This window comes from Lactuca saligna, chromosome 9 (genome assembly GCF_052625555.1).
Source record: "Lactuca saligna cultivar CGN05327 chromosome 9, ASM5262555v1, whole genome shotgun sequence".
NCBI lineage: Eukaryota > Viridiplantae > Streptophyta > Magnoliopsida > Asterales > Asteraceae > Lactuca > Lactuca saligna.
In genome coordinates this window covers 178,939,220-178,958,467 of record NC_136425.1, presented here as the reverse complement: position 1 = coordinate 178,958,467, position 19,248 = coordinate 178,939,220, and positions in this window count along the sequence as shown.

Here is a 19,248-nt window from a genome sequence, read left to right as displayed (position 1 = left end):
TGAAGTCTTCTATCCCTTCGGGGGGGGGGGGGGGATAGTATTGGTGCGGTGCATAAGGCTCGCTTGAGCGTTTGGAATGCTTTCTCCTGTTTCTCTTCCCAGTCAGAGGCCACACCCTTCTGGGTTAATGTCGTAACAGGTTTCGCTATGTGGGAGAAGTTATGTATGAACCTGCGATAGTAGCCAACGAGGCCTAGAAATTGACGAATTTATGTAGGCGTCTTCCGTGCTGACCAGTTCTCAATGGCCTTGATTTTGGAAGGGTCCATGTGTATTCCTTCTTTGCTAACAATGTGGCCCAAGAATTCGACTCGTCGGATCCAAAATTTACACTTAGAGAACTTCGCATAGAGCTTCTCCGATCGCAATGTTTCTAAGACTCTACGGGATGTGGACCATGTTCCTCCTTAATTCGAGATTAGATAAGTAGGTTATCAATGAAGACAATGATGAACTGATCCTAGTAAGGACGACACACCCTATTCATCAGATCCATGAATACTGCGGGCGCATTAGTTAATCCGAACGGCATGACTACAAACTCGTAGTGTACATAACGAGTTCGGAAGGTTGTCTTGGGAACATCTTCCTCCAACACTCGTAGTTGGTGATATCCGGATCGTAGATCTATCTTCGAGAAGTAGTTGGCTCCTTGAAGTTGATCATATAAATCGTCAAGGCGGGGCAAGGGATAACGATTTTTAATGGTAAGCTTGTTGAGTTCCCTATAATTGATGCACATGCGAAACAATCCATCTTTCTTCTTGATGAACAAGACCGGTGCTCCCCATGGTGAGAAGCTTGGCCTAATAAATCCCTTCTTGAGAAGTTCACTAGAAAGTTACTGCATCTCTGCCGGTGCCAGACAATAAGGAGATTTGGCTACTGGAGTAGCCCCTGGCACTAAGTCGATTCTGAACTCGACTTGGCGTTGTGGTGGTAATCCTGGGAGTTCTTCTGGAAAGATGTTGGGAAAGTCGCGTACTTCTGGGATGTTCTGAATGTCTTTCATTTCTTGACTCGTATCAACGACGTGTGCGAGGAATGCATAATATTCCTTTCGTAAGCATTTCTGGGCTTGGATGCACGAAATGATGCGAAGACTCGTACTCGGTTTGTCGCCAGATAATTAAGGTTTCGTTGTTAGGAAGGTTAAGACGAATTGCTTTCTCAAAGCACATGATATTGGCGTGAAGAAGACTCAACCAATCCATGCCGATGATAACGTCGAAACATTTAATTGGGACCGGCATGAGGTCTATCTTGAAAGTATGGCCATCTAAAGTTAGAGTACAACCTACGTCTATGTAGTTAGTACTTTCCGTTTTCCTGTTTTCCATCTCTACAATGAATGATTTATCTAAGGCATTGGGATTTTGTTTAACTAGGTGTGCAAATTTATGGCTTACAAAACTCTTCTCTACTCCACTGTTGAAAAGTATGCAAGCATATTAGTTATCGAGGAGAAACGTACCAGTAACCATCGTAGGATCAGCTACCGCTTCCTCGTGGCCCATGGCCATAACTCTTCCTACTCCGCCAGCCATCCCACCTTTGGGCAGTTCCTCTTGTAGTGGCCCACCTCGCCACAACCGTAGCAAGCTTGGCCCACACCGACGTTAGGAACTTGGGCGGTCGGCGCTGCTGGAACCTTGTAGAAACGGGTTGTATTCCCTTTCCTGTTGCAGTTAGAGAACTGCATCTCCTTGCAAGGTCCGTCATGGTGGAAATTGCATTTGTTGCACTTCGGAAGAGTTCCAACATAAGTTCTTGCTGGTAAGGGGTTCGCAGGGACATCGGGAGTTACTGTGGCAACATTGATTGCCACAAGTTGTTGTCTCTTGGAGGATTCTTGTGAAGCCCTTCTTTTCCTCTTGTTCCACCCCTTCTTGTTGTTGTTGTCCTTTTGTGGCTGGGGTGTAGGGATTGTTGTGTTCCAGTGTTTCCCATGAGAGACTGTGCCAGCTCCTTGGCGCTGTCAAAAGTGACAGGCTTGGAAGCTAACACACTTGAATGGATCTGTAGCGACAGTCCCCAGATGTATCTCTCTATTCTTTTGCTCTCTATAGCAACCATGTCAGGGCATAGGATTGCCAGATCACAGAACCTATTTGTGTAGTTTAATATGTCGGATCCAACTATTAGTAAACCCTAGAGTTCCTGCTTGAGTTTTTGTATTTCCCCTCGAGGACAGTACTCTCTCATCAGCATGGCTTTCAAGTTTTCCCAGCTGATGGAATTTTCCACCACAATAGTCAGAGACTTAACATGGACATTCCACCATGTTAGTGCTCTGTCAGAGAAGGTACAAGTAGCAAAATTGACCTTGTTGCCCTCCGGGTAGGCGCAGATTTCAAAGACCGCTTCCGTCTTTTCAATCCATTTCCTTAAGACCATAACCCCACTAGTTCCATTGATGTTTTGGGGTTTTGCATTCGTGAAGTCCTTGTAGGTGCATTCCCGAGGATGCCCATGGATCTCGCCATGATTGGAGGGGTGTGCACCTGTTCCCGATCCACTAGGGGCAGGTGTATTGATGGCTGATACAGCAGCTGTTACGGCTGCTGTGAAAGCTGCCTAGAACATAGTGGCATCGAAAGGAGGATGTGGTTGAGGAGTTTGAGGTGGTGGAGGAGGTGGTGGTATCGGTGTTTCGTTATTTGGGTTACGCCTGGGATATTTGCGTGGCAGCATCTTTTAATTATATGTTTATGTATGTTGTTAGGGTGTTGTTGTGATACTTGAGATAAATTTGGGTAGGTGTGGAAGGTAGTATGAGCCCGTACTACTGAAAGCACATGACCTATACGTGTAGCAAGGAAGTCGCAACCCCTAGGTTTTAGTTGGGAGTTGTTCCCCTATAATTATATGGATAATCAGATATCTTTCTGGTCTCGTACCAGAATGGTGGTTACGAGACGTCTTGAGACCAGATCCAGGTTAGGATCGGGAGTTGGCATCCAAGATAGGCTAGCATTGTCAGAGGACCATGTTAGTGAGATCATCTGGGAGGTGATGATCGATTTTGTCTTGGGATAGTTACTGGAGATGTTTGGGTCTATTAAGACTGTCATGGTTGAGTATTTCGACGAGCGCTACGCAGCCATTGGTGAGACGGCTGCCGTAGCAGCTGTAATGACGACAAGGGGAGGAGCTGGTTGAGCTTTCTATTACCGGGACTTGTTACTGGAACATATTCTGATGATCAGAGAGCTGTTGTTACTTGGGAGCAGTTCAGGGATATGTTCCACGCTCTTTACATCCCACGGGTTGAGCGGGAACGATTGGATCAGGAGTTTTTAAGTTTGAGACAAGACGGGGAGTTGGTTACGGAGATCACCCGCATGTTCACAGAGAAGGAGATGTTCTGCTCAGAGTTTGCTTTCGAGAAGGCTCAGATGAATCGTTATTTCAGCATGCTCAAGACTGAAATCCGACAGCTTATGCCTACTTAGCAATGTGATACTCTTCTAGATTTACAGGAGGCCACGAGGCGGCGTGAGTAGGAGATTGAGTTGCAGTTGAGGGAGCAGCGACATGTGCTGGTACAGTCGCAGCCAACGCCGAAGTGATCTAAGACCGCTGATACCAGGACTGGGGGACAGACAGGCCGCACTTGTGGGAAGTGCGGAAAGGCTCCTTCAGGGACGTGCCAAGCAGGGAGTGGGTGCCACCGATGTGGCGAGCAGGGCTATCTATCCAGGGATTGCAGGAAGCAGACTTTGGCTTCTGGAGTCATACTTTGCTATCATTATGAGCAGGTGGGCCATATGAAGGCCCATTGTCTTCTCCAAGCCTCCAAGCCAGTGCAAGCTCTAGTGTCGACTACTTTGAGGATCACGGATGGGAGACCAGTTAGGGTGGAGCCTCTGAAGGTTTAGGTTCGTGGCTTCCTGCTTACAGCCAAGGATGTTAGGGCAACACTGGATGTGGTTGCTGATATGTTTTTAGTGAACTCCTTGCTTGGATTGGTTTTATTTTACTCGAAGGCGAGTCATTCGTTTGTATTTCAGATATTTAGTAGGGAGTTTAGTGTGCCAGTAGGCGAGCTAGAGTGTCCGTTGCGAGTCTTTATCCCCAACGAACATGGGGTTTCTGCTTCTTCGGTCTACCGAGTATGCGAGTTGGAGATCTTCGGGGTGTCTTTCCTGATAGACTTGATTCCTATTCCCATGGGGGAAGTGTGTGTGATTGTGGGGACGGACTATCATTTTATAGGGCAGGGGTTTTGCTCTTTCATTTTTTCGAACTCGAAGGAGTAGCAGAATTGTGACCGTAGGATCAGGTTGTATTCCAGCTCGGGGTCAGTTGGTTGAAGGTATTAGTGACATTATTTCAGCGTAGGTGGGGTCGATGTGGCATAAGTATTTTGTGAGGTTCGGTTTACCTTGGATCTCTTGTATCGGGCGGTAAGGATTGATTGTGCGATCTATTTCACTTTTGGGAGTGTAGACTATGTCTTGGGAGTGGTTGTAGCCCGGTTTAGGACAGAGGTTGCTTCAGCTATGGACATTTAAATGGGTAAGTGAGTCATAGTTTAAACCCTGAATGAAATGATTTCTAGAGCCCGAGGTGGGAGAATTGTTTGGAGAGCACTTGGAAAAGGGGTATTATGTGGGAGGTCTGCGGACAGGGTTCCATTTGATGGTTATTGAGCATTTTCAGGAATCAGTGGTTTTAGTAACTATTATTTATTGGCGGATGAAGGCGCCAAAGGAAGTAGCTCATTGTTGAGGTATTAATTGGAGTATCTATGTTTTGGTCCTCAAGATTTGAGTGTGGGATCATTCAAAAAGTAGTGATTGTCGGTTTCGCTAGGATTCAGGAAGTGTTCATCTGGTTCTTAGAAGTGTGTGATCAATGGGATTGGCTAGTAATGAGCGCTAGTTAGAAAGAGTTGGTTGTCATCGGATCGATTGTTTGGAAGTGAGAAGCATTGGGAATCCTCCAATTTTCAGGTATTGTGATGGCGTAGTTGAATCTAAGTGGGGGATAGTTACCCGGGGATGCAGAAGTAGGAGAGGTTTTGAAATGGGATGAGTTACACAGCCCGAAAGGGAGAATGGATGCCCAATGGCTACTTGGTTTGAGGGTTGTGTTGGTTGGGGGTTCGGTAAAACTCCCCAACATAAGAAACACGTCTTCTTGGTTCTTGATAGCAGAAGTTGGGGAACCAGGTGGGAGTTCTAGTCATGTATTGAGTCCAGTTCAAGTTTTTGGGACGAGGGTGTGCTCGACTCTGAGGGTTTTTGGATTGATAAATGGAGGGTTTTGTTAGCTTCCAGGGCTCGACAGTGTATTCAGCATGGCCGTGTGAGTTATTTAGCATATGTGGTTGACACGCAGGTCAATGTACAGACCACAGATTTCCGAGAGGGTGGACGGTCGACATGAGGCCTAGGGTGAGGTCGGGGTTAGAGTCCACAAAATGGATCAGGAGTTCGGAACCCTAAGTGGGTGCGAATAGTCTGCATGGGAAAGATGACCAGGAGGGGTGGTCCAGTAAGACGCTCAACAGTTTAGAGTGGTCCAAATAGACTGAAGGCCGGGTGAGGCGGTCTAGTTATGTTGAAGACTCTGTTTGTGTTAGTAGATCTATGTGCGGGTATTAAGTATGCTGCTATGCTATAGCAATCAGTAGGTTTGTCCCCAAGTATTGAACATGCTAATGGAGTATGTTGAAGACTTTGTATGAGTTTTGTTAGTTATATGATCAGGTTCTGAGTATATATGTGTTATAGGGTAGCAACTTGTTCTGTAAGCAGATAGTCTAGGGTGAGGTTTCAACACTGTGACACTTGTTGGTGTTGTGAAGGACATTTACTAGGCATTCTTGGGAAATAGAGGAGGTGAGTACCTCTAGGATGGAGTGTTGGACACCGGAAGTGATGACGGCGGTGTCGATAGGTTATCGGGAGCATTCCAGTCATGAGCTGAGGGCCATAGAGGGAATACTAGACTTGTGTTGAGGACCATGTGAGGGTATTCTAGACCTGTGTTGAGGACCATGTGAGGGTATTCTAGACCTGTGTTGAGGACCATGTGAGGGTATTCCAGTTATACATTAAGGGTATAGAGATTGTGTTGGTTATTTCTATTGTAGGTGCGCGTTCGGATTGGATGTTTTGTTGAGATTCGGGGGAATTGTACTTGGTTGTGACAAATTAGAGGATTGTGGCTGAGATGCACGGATGGATCTTTAGATGTCAAGTTATGAGTAGACCCACGTTATGTTCAGAGAGGTATTACAATACAGGGTATTCCATCCTGAGGATGACCGGACCCTAGGATTGATTAGACCTGGTTTGTTTGGTATCCCAACCCGAGGGTTGATTGGGCCAAACATGTGTGGGGGATACGAGGGTATTATATCCTAGGGATGACTGGACCCATCGTAGACATGCCTGGTATTCCAACCCGAGGCTGATTGGGCCAAGCATGATTGTTTGTGTTCATTAGTGGATTGATTATGTATGATATTTTTGGAGCTGAAGGATGCTTTATCTTGTCAGCACCAAGGGTTCGCTATAGAAAGAAGGAAATTTAGGTTTCCAATACTTTGGATCATCAGGATTTTGTCAGGTTGACAAGTGGCATGTAGGTTAGACCTTTTGAAAAGGTCCACTTAGATTCACATCACTTTTCACGTTTGGCAGCTGCAAAGGCGCATATTGGATGTGTAGGCGGTTGTATCTTTAGGTGATGTTCAGGTCGGAGGGCACTTGAACTATGTAGGGAAACCAAGGGCAGCATCGGAAGGGATCCGAGTAGACTTATGAGCTAGAGTCCAAGATGTGGGAGGATTATCGTGAACAATTTGCCGCAGCAGGCTTCGAGGACGAAGCCTAGTTTTAGTGGGGGAGAATTGTAACATCCCAAGACTTGTCACTAAAAGTCCTTGGGGATAGAAGGGTGAAGCCATGAAAATTTAAGGCTAAAATTGCAATTATTGGGATCAGGAGGCGTACCTTGCGCGTATAGAAGGGTACACTGAGCATACTAGGTGCACCCTAGTATGTTGGGCGTACACTTGTGTACGGTGGGTGTACTCATGGCAGAAGGAAACCCTAATATTTAGGATTTGGGGACTATATAAGCAACATTATGAGCACAAGACCCTCCTTTACCCCAACCTCTACTGCTTCGAGACGTTTTCCCCAAACCTCAGCCATCTCCGTGAGTGTTTGATCTTTTTGAGTGTTTCTTTACTATTTTATGAAGAAGGCGTTGCATCATGGAGTTGGAGAAGAAGATCAAGCTTGTAGATCTGAAGTTGGTTTGTGCACTGGAAGCTCCATAAGGTAAAAATATTGGAACTTTATACTTGTATGAGATAGATCTAGTCATTTTAGCTTTATAGAAGCATTCTTGTCCCAAAAGTCACAAAATCGTGCATGTTGTGATTTGGACGAAATGAGTTGTCCTTTCAGAGCTTAGAGGAGGTCCTAAGTGATAAAAATGGTGTCCCAATAGCTAGATTTGTCTCAAGCATGAAGTAGGAAGGTATTAATGGATTAATACCATGTGTTAAGAACTTTCCGGATGTCCAAAGGGATAAAGTTTGAGACTTTATAGTCGTATGGCACATTTGGTCGATGGATCTAGAGTTTGGGCTTAAGTTCTTAAGCCGTTAAGCACTTATTTGGCTTTTGGTGAAACCTTGCATATGCCCAATGTAAATCTAACACGCCCAACGTACTGGGTTAACCACCCCGATAGTGGTCAACATCAGGACGCGTACGCCCCGCGTACCAGAGGAGTAAGCCTCACGTACGTCCTCTATTGGGCTTTGAAAACTGGGCTTCGGGTTTTGGGCTGTTCATGGACTAGTTGGATTTGGGCCTTTGATGGACTTTATGAATATAATGTTTTGGGCCAAGTTTTGATAATGGATCTTTGAGTGAGGGCCAATTAGGGAGTTGGGCCCAAATTGGTAAATTGGGCCAATAATGGGTTTTGCTTGAGGGCTTTCAAGGTTATGGAATTGGCATTGGGCCTTGGCGGAATAAATAGAATGGGCATGATGGATTGTGTAGACCCCTAGTCAAGATTGTTATGTTAAGTAATGATTTGGTATTTATTTTGTGATAGCTCGAGATTTCTGGTGAGGCCGCGATCAGAGGTTTTTGGTACTTTGGCACTACTTGCGAGGTGATTTATCCTAACTATACTCAAGTATCTAAGGCACCAAGGCTGGCCATTTGATTTGTTATTTGGGATTGTTACTGTCGTGATATGTTAGCACAGTATCCTGGTAGATAGGATGGTTATATACTAGTATGATATGTTAGATCAGTATCCTGGTAGATGGGTCGTTATATGCTGGTATGATCTGTTAGATTATTATCCTGGTAGATGAGATGTTATATTGTAACAGCCCGGATTTCCAGGTATTTATTGTTATTTGTATTTTTGGAGAATTGTGAGGGGACTCGGCGAGTTGGAGCTCAAATTCGCCGAGTAGGATCATGATTTTCGACACGGGTTCGCGTCTGGACTCGGCGAGTCCAAGGGGTGGACACGGCGAGTCCACGCTGTTTAATGAAACCCTAATTTCCGGGGTATGAGACCTATTTAAGGGGGTTTATGGCCGTCATTTGCGGCCACCAACCCCAGAGAGAACCCTAAAGAGCATGTGAGCACTTTGTGAGAGAGAATAGGAAGATCCTTGATTATTTGTGGGTATTTTTGCATATAGAAGAGGATCAAGGCAAGAGGAGACCAAAGAAGGTGCTAATCCAGTGATTTTTGAGCTCAGGGACTTCATTTGAGGTAACAATTCTTTCTCTTCTTAGTCCTTGTTGTGAATCTTAGAGTTAGGGTTTCTTTATGGAAGAGATTCATGGAGTAATTGGCCTCTTCTTGTGTTAGTACTTTAGATCTGGACCCAAAGAGGTCCAGAGACCCTTTTCCCTCAAGCTTTATGTGTGTTAATGGAGGGCATGTGCTTAGAATATCATTATAGAGATCATATCATCAAATAAGTGTTGGGTTTTAGCCATAAGAACTTTCCTATGTGCGCATGCAAAACCCTATTGCTTGGATCTAGGCTTTCTAATAAACATGCTTTGAATCCAAGACTTCTAATAGCTAATTAGGTTAAATAACAATGATGAAACAGATCTAGAATCATACCTTTGAGTTCCTTGATGATCTTGTTGTCTTGGAGCTTCTAGAGTCACAATTGTCACTCCTCTAATGGCTTACAAACACCAATAGCAAGCAAGATGATTTAGGAGAGTGGAGAGGGGATGGAATTCGACCAGAGGTTCCTTTCTTCAGATTCTACAAGGTTGTACACGAATTCCCCATCCCAAGGGCCTATTTATACCTTTAGACTCCTTAAGGGTTTCACCCTAAACCCTAATTGGATAATCTTCTCTTAAGGCTATCCAAATCCATTCCATAGATAACCCTGTGGATGATTTTAGCTTATCTAAAGCTCTTAGAATCCGTCCAAGGTGTATCCTAATGGATTTATAGTCTAAAGTCTAACTATCAAACAATTGACAGTTTATACCCTCTAATTTAATTAATCTTTTTAAGTCACCAAATTAATACCAATTAATTTATGACTTATATTAATCAAATAGCTAAATATTATTCCTTATAATATTTACTCTCTCTTATACAAATCATCCTTCAAGTTGCTATGGTGAAGGCAACCCAAAAGGACCATGCACCACCGAATATAGTTATAGCCTTAGACACTATTCCAACAGTCTCCCACTTGGATAAGCCTAGTAACTATACAAGTATAATACGGTTTGCAATCGTAGCTCTCAAAGATGCTGTCAACTCTGATCTAATCAATCTTGTCCTTTAGATAAGGGATCGTACAGTCCTCTGTTAGATATCATGCTGACAATCCTATGGAATGGTTAGTCTAGCATTTAGTTTTCTCGATCTTCGATTTATTTGACATAGAACTTAATCAAACACATCAATTCAGTTCTGACCGGGCCCGGCACATAAGTCAAATCAAATCATCGAGTGGCCAAGATATCTCTTCTATCCTCTTAGGATAAAATTTACAGATAAACTTCGACTTATATGCATTTACTTATTCATTAACCAACTATACACAACAATGCGTTTTATAACATCAAGTTACTGATGCGTTTTCGCATTATCAATGCACAATCAATTAACAAATAATAAACCATATATCTAGGTTTTAAGACCATATGATATTATTGTCTTGCGATCACCTTTTATATCGTATTCCATAAGGTGATTCCAGCAAGCGCGGGTTTATTCCAATGCTCAAAACCAGTTCATAAGCACTCATGAACGTTGCAGCAACCCTTGCTATGTCTAACACCGTTTAGACACTCTACACACCAATTCATGACAATCTTCATTCATATCTACTCCCAACATATGAACGATTGTGGACCATTTGAATAATTCGATTATTCCTAATAAACTCAATTATTCTGGAAGTCAAAACATGCAAAGTGAAACAATAGTTAAACAACTAACATGTGACAGTAACTTTACTTATAAATAAAACTCCTTTATTTAATCATCAAATGTTAATTACATTTATCTATTATACGTTTCTGATACTATCTAATCTATACTAATATCATCCTTCAGCCCAATACTCCTAGCATGCTGCAAGTGCTTAACCCTACTCAGTCCCTTCGTAAGCGGGTCTGCTGGGTTATCTTCTGATGATATCCTCTTCACTACGAGTTGTCCTTCTTCTACACGATGTCTAATGAAGTGATATTTTCTGTCGATATGTCGAGATCTACCATGATCCCTCGGTTCCTTGGTCAAGGCAACCGCACCTTCGTTATCACAGAAAATCTCCATGGGCTCCTTTATGGCCGGCACAACTCCAAGATCACCGATGAAGTTCTTCAGCCATATTGCCTCCTTCGACGCTTCGCTCGCTGCGATGTACTCTGATTCGCACGTTGAATCAGCTACGGTTTCCTGCTTGGAACTTTTCCATGTCACTGCTCCTCCATTTAGGGTAAAGACCCAGCCCGACTGCGAACGGTAGTTGTCCCTGTCGGTCTGAAAGCTGGCGTCACTATACCCTCGCACCTTCAAGTCATCACTCCCTCCAAGGACTAAGAACCATTCTTTCGTCCTCCGAAGGTACTTAAGGATGTTCTTCACCGCAATCCAATGTGCTTTGCCAGGGTTCCCTTAATATCTGCTAACCATGCTCAAAGCGAAGGCTACATTAGGGCGAGTACAAGTCATAGCGTACATGATTGAGCCAACTGCGGAAGCGTATGGTACTCGGACTTTGAGTCTTACTCAACTTGACATTTCCTTGTATCGGTAGTTCTCCCTTCTTTGAGTTTTCCATACTAAAACGTTTTAGTACCTTTTCCAAGTAAGTATTCTGACTAAGTCCAATTAGTCTCTTACTTCTTTCTCTTACTATCCTTATTCCCAAAATGTAAGAAGCCTCTCCGAGGTCCTTCATAGCGAAGCACTTCCCGAGCCAGGACTTAACCTCCTGCAGAGTCGGGATGCCGTTTCCTATGAGTAATATGTCATCGACATATAGAACGAGGAAGCTTACTATACTCCCACTGGCTTTGACATATACACATGATTCGTCTTCGCTTCGTACAAATCCAAACTCTTTGACTTTCTGATCGAAGCAAAGATTCCATCTGCGAGACGCTTGCTTAAGTCCATAAATGGACTTCTCAAGCTTACACACTCTATTCGGATGCTTCGGATCCACAAACCCCTCTGGCTGAGCCATGTAAACATCCTCAGCCAACTTTCCGTTAAGGAAAGCGGTCTTGACATCCATTTGCCAAATCTCATAATCATGAAATGCGGCAATTGCTAGCATCACTCTAATAGATTTAATCTTCGCAACTGGTGAGAAGGTCTCATCATAGTCAACTCCGGGAGTTTGAGTAAAGCCCTTCACAACCAATCGCGCCTTATATGTGTGTACGTTCCCATCCACGTCGGTCTTCTTCTTGAAGATCCACTTGCACCCTACGGTCTTACGTTCGGGCACGTAATCAACCAAATTCCAAACTTGGTTATCGTACATGGATTGGATCTCGCTATCCATCGCCTCTTTCCATTTCGCAGACTCCGGGCCTGCCATGGCTTCCTTATAGCTATTAGGTTCATCAAGATTTACTAGTGTACCATCACTAATATACGTGTCCCCTTCGGTAGTAATATGAAAACCATAAAACTGGGGATGAACTCTAACTCTATCGGAACGTCTAAGAGGTAAGGATTCGTCAATCGGTTCAACCGGAGTTTCCTCCTCGGGTTGAATGCCAGCGGTAGAGGTTCCTTCATCTATCGATTCTTGAATCTCTTCAAGTTCGATTTTCCTCCCACTGTCTCCTTGGCTTATGAGTTCTCGCTCTCGGAAAACTCCTCTCCTCGCAACAAAGATAACATTATCTTTTGGTCTATAGAAGAGATATCCAAAGGAAGTTTGCGGGTAGCCGATGAAAATACATCGCTCACTTCGAGGTTCAAGCTTGTCGTGAGTATCTCGTCTTACGAAAGCCTCGCAACCCCAAACCTTGATATGTGCCAACGAGGGAGCTTTCCCCGTCCACATCTCGTGAGGTGTTTTGGCAACCTTCTTAGTAGGGACTCGGTTAAGGATATGGGCGGCAGTCTCTAAGGCATACCCCCAAAAGAAGATAGGTAGTGAAGCACGACTCATCATAGAGCGAACCATATCCAATAAGGTTCGATTACGCCTTTCTGCCACACCATTCAACTACGGTGTCCTAGGAGGCGTCAATTGCGAAACTATTCCACACTCCTTGAGATAATCGTGGAATTCAAGACTTAGGTACTCTCCTCCTCGATCGGATCGAAGCATCTTGATTTTCCTGCCCAATTGATTCTCCACTTCATTCTTGAACTCTTTGAACTTTTCAAACGTTTCTGACTTTTGCTTGATTAAGTAGATATACCCATATCTACTATAGTCATCGGTAAAAGTCACATAGAAGCGGTTCCCATCCTTCGTGGTTGATCTAAAAGGTCCACACACATCGGTATGTATTAGGTCCAATAGTCCCTCACCCCTTTCACAAGTACTCGTGAAGGGTGACTTAGTCATCTTTCCAAGTAAACAAGACTCGCATGTGTCATCTTCCCTAAGGTCGAATGACTCCAACACTCCATCCTTTTGGAGTTGGGCTATGCGTTTCTTGTTGACATGTCCAAGACGACAATGCCACAAGGATGCTTTATCCATACTAGTGGAAGAATCAATATTCAAAACATCATTTCCTAAGTTATCAACAATCATAACAGTTTCATATATTCCATTACATGGTATAGCTTCAAAGTAAAAGACACCATTTAGATAAGCCAAAATAGAACCATTCTCATTATTAAAAGAAAATCTAAATCCTTGTCTATATAAACCATGAAATGAAATGATGTTTCTAGCCATTTATGGCGAATAGCAACAATTGATCAAATCTAAAACTAAACTATTCTTAAGCACTAAAGAATACACTCCAATCTTGGTCACAGGCGACGATCTTCTGTTCCCCATGATTAGATTGATCCTTCCTTGCTCCACATCCCTACTTCTTCTTAGTCCCTGCACATTAGAACAAATGTGATAACCACAACTGGTGTCAAGAACCCAAGAAATAGCATGATTAGAATCGTTAGATTTGATTGCATATATACCTGTGAAAGATGGCTTGATCTTTCCTTCCTTGATGGCTTGCAGGTAATCCGTGCAGCTTCTCTTCCAATGTCCTATCTTGTGGCAGTGGTGGCACTCTGCCTCCTTCGGGTTAGAGCAGGGCTTAGAGGGATCAACTTTGGTCCCACTAGAAGAGGAACCATCTCGGGCTTTCACCTTTCGATAGTTATTTGAAGAAGGTTTCCTCTTCTTTCCCTTCCCTTGACCAATAGCCAAGACAGGAGCAGCGGATGGATTGGGAGTTGGTGCAACCGACTTGTCCTTGAAATTGCTCTCAGCAACCCTCAAGAGACCTTGGAGTTTACTTAGAGTGACCTCCTCTTTGTTCATGTGGTAGGTCATCCTAAATTGATTGTACATCGGAGGCAAAGAGTGAAGCACCATGTCGATCGCCAAGTCTTCGCCGAAGTCAACATTTAACTTGCGAAGGCGGTCGACATACCTTTGCATCTTTTGCAAGTGCACGGTAAGAGATTCTCCATGACCCATCTTGGCGGAAATCATGTTAGTGAAGATCTCGTAACGCTCTTGTCTCGCGTTTTGGTGGTACCTCTCCAACAAGTCTTGATGCATTTCGTATGGATACATGTCCTCGTAGGACTTTTGGAATTCGGAGTTCATGGTGGCGATCATGATGCAATGTACCTTTGTTGCATCTCGCTCATGAGTTTCAAAAGCGGTGATTTCGGCGGGAGTAGCAACTTCGGGGTTGATTTTCTCGAGCTTCTCATCGAGGACATACTCTTTATCCTCATAGCGAACAATGGTGCGAATGTATCTTATCCATTTGCCAAAGTTCGTTCCATCAAAGGTGACCTTTTGGCAAAGGCTCATCAACGTGAAAGAACTAGCAGCAGCGTTGTTTGCGTTTGACATCTATAGAAAGGACAAAGATTGATTAGAATAAGAATCCCTAATTATCACCCAATAAGAAAAATTAGGGCTAGGATCCAACAACAACATTTACATACTAGAAAAGGGATGCCGTAATCCAATATGCAAATAAATTGAAGGTAAGTGAATGACGATTCACTAATTCTCCATCACAAAACTTAAACTTTTAGTGCTAAGTGTTTTTGAGGATTCCTAGGTTCGGATGAGATTCATTGAACTATTCAATGGCATGTTTAAATCTCGATATGCCCCTCTTGTTCGTGACTGGGATGCCGAGGATCACAAAGCGGGTGTGAATTACCATGCAAATTCACATGGTGCCTTCATTGTAACGATCACCTATTCGATGTGCCGGTAAACCACACACGCTCCATCGAACTATGATAAACAATGAATCACCCTTTGCCACCTTCGCTTAGAACCAATTAGTGTGCCGGTAAACCACACACGCTCCACTAACATCTTAGCAAGGTGCAAAGTGTAATTTCATGGGATTGAACCAATTCACTTTTCCTAAAGTAACTAAGATTGGGAAATTTTAAAAAAATTTAGTTACTTCGTATTTCTTGTTATACTTTTAATGCGAGGATGAGGTTGCCCTATCCTACCCGTTCGGCTAACGACCCTCCACCAATCAAGCAAGCGGTGGGTGTGAGTGTACACCCATTAAGCGCCATTTTATAGGCCGCAACCTTATACCCACCTTATAGATCGGCTTCGTGAATGAGGCCTACTAGCGGTAAGACTAGCATTTAGTTATACATATATATATATATATATATATATATATATATATATATATATATATATATTATTCTAGTAATATCATATAAGTATAGGGCTGTATTTTAAACCTTTTAAAATCTAGGGATTGAAATTTAAGTTGTCTAAATTAAAACTTTTAATCACAAATATAAATTTCAAAACCTTAGGGTAGGTTTTAAACATTTAAAACATGGAGGATCAAATAACAAATAATTTCAATTAACAATTAACATTTTAATTATCTTTATTTGATTTATCTTTGATTTCTTTGAAGATAATTACCAAAATAATCAAAATAATTAATTAATTATCATATAAGGAAATTAAATATTTAATTAGTTGATAATTACCTTTAACTAGATCAAGATAACACTTATATTTATCAAAAAATCGGATTTATATTGATCTAATTAGTTTATGGAAAGTTTGGATAAGATAAACACAAAGAAATCCCGAATCTGGCCATTCCTGACGCCTGGACTCGCCGAGTGCACAAGCGGACTCGCCGAGTCAGGCCTACTCGACGATTCCACCTTGGAACTCGACGAGTCAGTGACTCAAAACCCAAAAAATCGAATTTTGCAGGTTTGTTTCAGTTAATTAAGCAACAATTTAAAGAAAACCAGTCTAGGCTTTGATACCACTGTTGGGTTTTAGCCATAAGAACTTTCCTATGTGCGCATGCAAAACCCTATTGCTTGGATCTAGGCTTTCTAATAAACATGCTTTGAATCCAAGACTTCTAATAGCTAATTAGGTTAAATAACAATGATGAAACAGATCTAGAATCATACCTTTGAGTTCCTTGATGATCTTGTTGTCTTGGAGCTTCTAGAGTCACAATTGTCACTCCTCTAATGGCTTACAAACACCAATAGCAAGCAAGATGATTTAGGAGAGTGGAGAGGGGATGGAATTCGACCAGAGGTTCCTTTCTTCAGGTTCTACAAGGTTGTACACGAATTCCCCATCCCAAGGGCCTATTTATACCTTTAGACTCCTTAAGGGTTTCACCCTAAACCCTAATTGGATAATCTTCTCTTAAGGCTATCCAAATCCATTCCATAGATAACCCTATGGACGATTTTAGCTTATCTAAAGCTCTTAGAATCCGTCCAAGGTGTATCCTAATGGATTTATAGTCTAAAGTCTAACTATCAAACAATTGACAGTTTATACCCTCTTATTTAATTAATCTCTTTAAGTCACCAAATTAATACCAATTAATTTATGACTTATATTAATCAAATAGCTAAATATTATTCCTTATAATATTTACTCTCTCTTATATAAATCATCCTTCAAGTTGCTATGGTGAAGGCAACCCAAAAGGACCATGCACCACCGAATATAGTTATAGCCTTAGACACTATTCCAACAATAAGGCCTTTGGACCTTTGCATGAGCACCAAGATTTTCACTTTACGTGATGAATGTGCTTGGAAGGACTGGATCTAGGAGTTATTGGAACGGATCTGACCTCAGGAGTGAGTTTGAGCTCATGCATGGCGTAGAGTCGCCGAGTCCAAAGAACAGACTCGACGAGTAGCATGAAGATTGTCCATAACCACTCAGCGAGTGGTCTTGCCGAGTTAAGGGGCTAACTCAGTGAGTCAGGGAGAGTCAGAGAGGGTTGACAGGTGGATTGAGTCAAACTGGAACTCGTCAAGTTGTTTTGAGACTCAGCGAGTTGAGTCGCGGTGGCCCCGCGATTCATGCCAGGTGGAACTCGTCGTGTTAGTGGAGTACTCGACGTGACAAGAGAGAATTCGAGGGAGTTAGCGAATACGTGTAGACTCACCGAGTCGCTCTTATGTACTCACCAAGTCCGGTCAAAGTTGACCGTTGACTGTTGACCAGAGTTGACCTGTCTTGACTTAGTGGGGTTAGTCAACCTTAGTTGTGAAAATGTTAATTAGAGATGTATTGTATTATAGGAGTGTTATAGCTCGGGGGATCGAGTACAAGTGGGTTCAGGGATTTGCGAGCTATCGAGATACACGAGGTGAGTGTTCTCACTATACTTTACCTTGAGTAGGTAACTAGAGTTATGTGATATAGTGCTTGTATGCTATATTTGTGTAATGTGTTGCACTGCATTATTCTTTGTGATTTATGTTGTGCATGTTTACAGAGTTAGAACCTAAGGGTTCACAGAGTTTGGGTGCACGGACCCACAGAGTTATAGCCTCGAGTGGCTAATATGTGTTCTATGTGGTATTATGGGGAACTCACTAAACTTTGTGCTTATAGTTTTTGGTGTTATTTGTTTCAGGTACTAGTGACGACCGTGGGAAGGCGCCGGCTTGATCAGTACTCACACATTGGATTTTATGATTTTGAGATCTTGGGATTTCTGTATTACTTGGATTGAATTTCAAACATGGTTTTTTTTTTATGAATATTAAGTGAATTATGTTTTATAAAAAATTGAAAATTTTGTTTTGAAGTTTACGGTGTTACAATTTGGTATCAGAGCCTTGGTTTGAGGGATTCGGGTACACCTTCGAGAGTATTTGAACTCAGTGAAGAAATGTGTGTACGATCAGTCAGTGCCCGAACGGTGATTTCCCAAAATACCCTTATATTATATGTTTATGAGATTTTTATGATGTATTCTCTTGCTAGAGTAGGCTAGGTATTCCTGTTAGGACTAGAGTGCCCTGATTTGTGATTCCTTAGCCTAGGGAGAAGTGAGCTGCTATGAGATGCTTGAGAGTGAATAGGTAGCAGCGAGGAGCTTATGAAAGATCTGTTAGAAAGTGATAGAGTACTTGGAAATTGGGATTCAAAGAGGAGGATTTGGGGTGTATACTGAAACGGTGTGGACAATAGTATTGGGCCCGTACTACTGAAAGCACCGGGGCGGTGTACGGTCAGAGTAAGAATCTTCGGAATGCTAAGGATCAAGGAGGGATGAGTTGTCGAGTGTGAGTATGCTCAAATGGATTCTAATTTATCGTATGTTGTATTTCAGAGGTTGATCATGGTGAGGACACGTCATATGCCAGAGGGCATTGGGGCTAGTGATGCGGAGATCCATCAGATCATTCACGAGGAGGTGGCTGCGGCCATCAGGCTAGAGATACCAGAGATGTTCGGGTCTATTAAGACCACGCTGATTGAGACTTTCAACGAGCGTTATGCTGCTCTTTCTGAGGCTGTTGTTGCATCGGCCACCGCAACTGTTGCTGTTGCGAGGCCGTAGGGTGGTGATGCGTTGCTGTTCCGGGAGTTCAGCAACACGAAACCACCAGAGTTTGATGGGACCCAGGACCCGGTGACGGTTGTGAGATGGATTTCTGACATAGAGGGATGTTTCTTCACTTGCTCATCTCCTGAGAATTTGAGAGTACGGTTCACACTGAACCAGCTTCGCATGGGAGCGAAGGACTAGTGGAAGTTTGTGACAACGCACTTTTCGCCTGCTGAGCTTGCGGTGGTGACCTGGGAGAGGTTCACTGCCATGTTCCGAGATGAGTACGTTCCCCAGGTGGAGAGGGAGCGTTTGGTATAGGAGTTTCTGACCCTCAAGAAGGGCATTGAGTATGTTATGGTGATTACCAGGATGTTCCACGAGAGGGCGATGTTCTGCCCTGAGCACGTGTCCACTGAGCAGGCACATATGAGCCGGTATTTGAGTATCTTGAGGCGAGACATTCGGGAGTTCGTGGCGAACTCCTCGTACAGGACATTTGCTGAGCTTCAGGCAAATGCCCGGAAGAGGGAGATCGAGCTGGAGACTCAGGCTAGAGAGGAGGCTGAGTCTCAGGGGAGGGATCGACGACCGATACAATTCCAACCGGCAGCCAAGCGGGCCAAGCCCGCTGATCCCAAATTAGGGAGCCAGAAGGGTCGCACTTGTGGAAAGTGCGGCAAGGGTCATGATGGAGTATGTA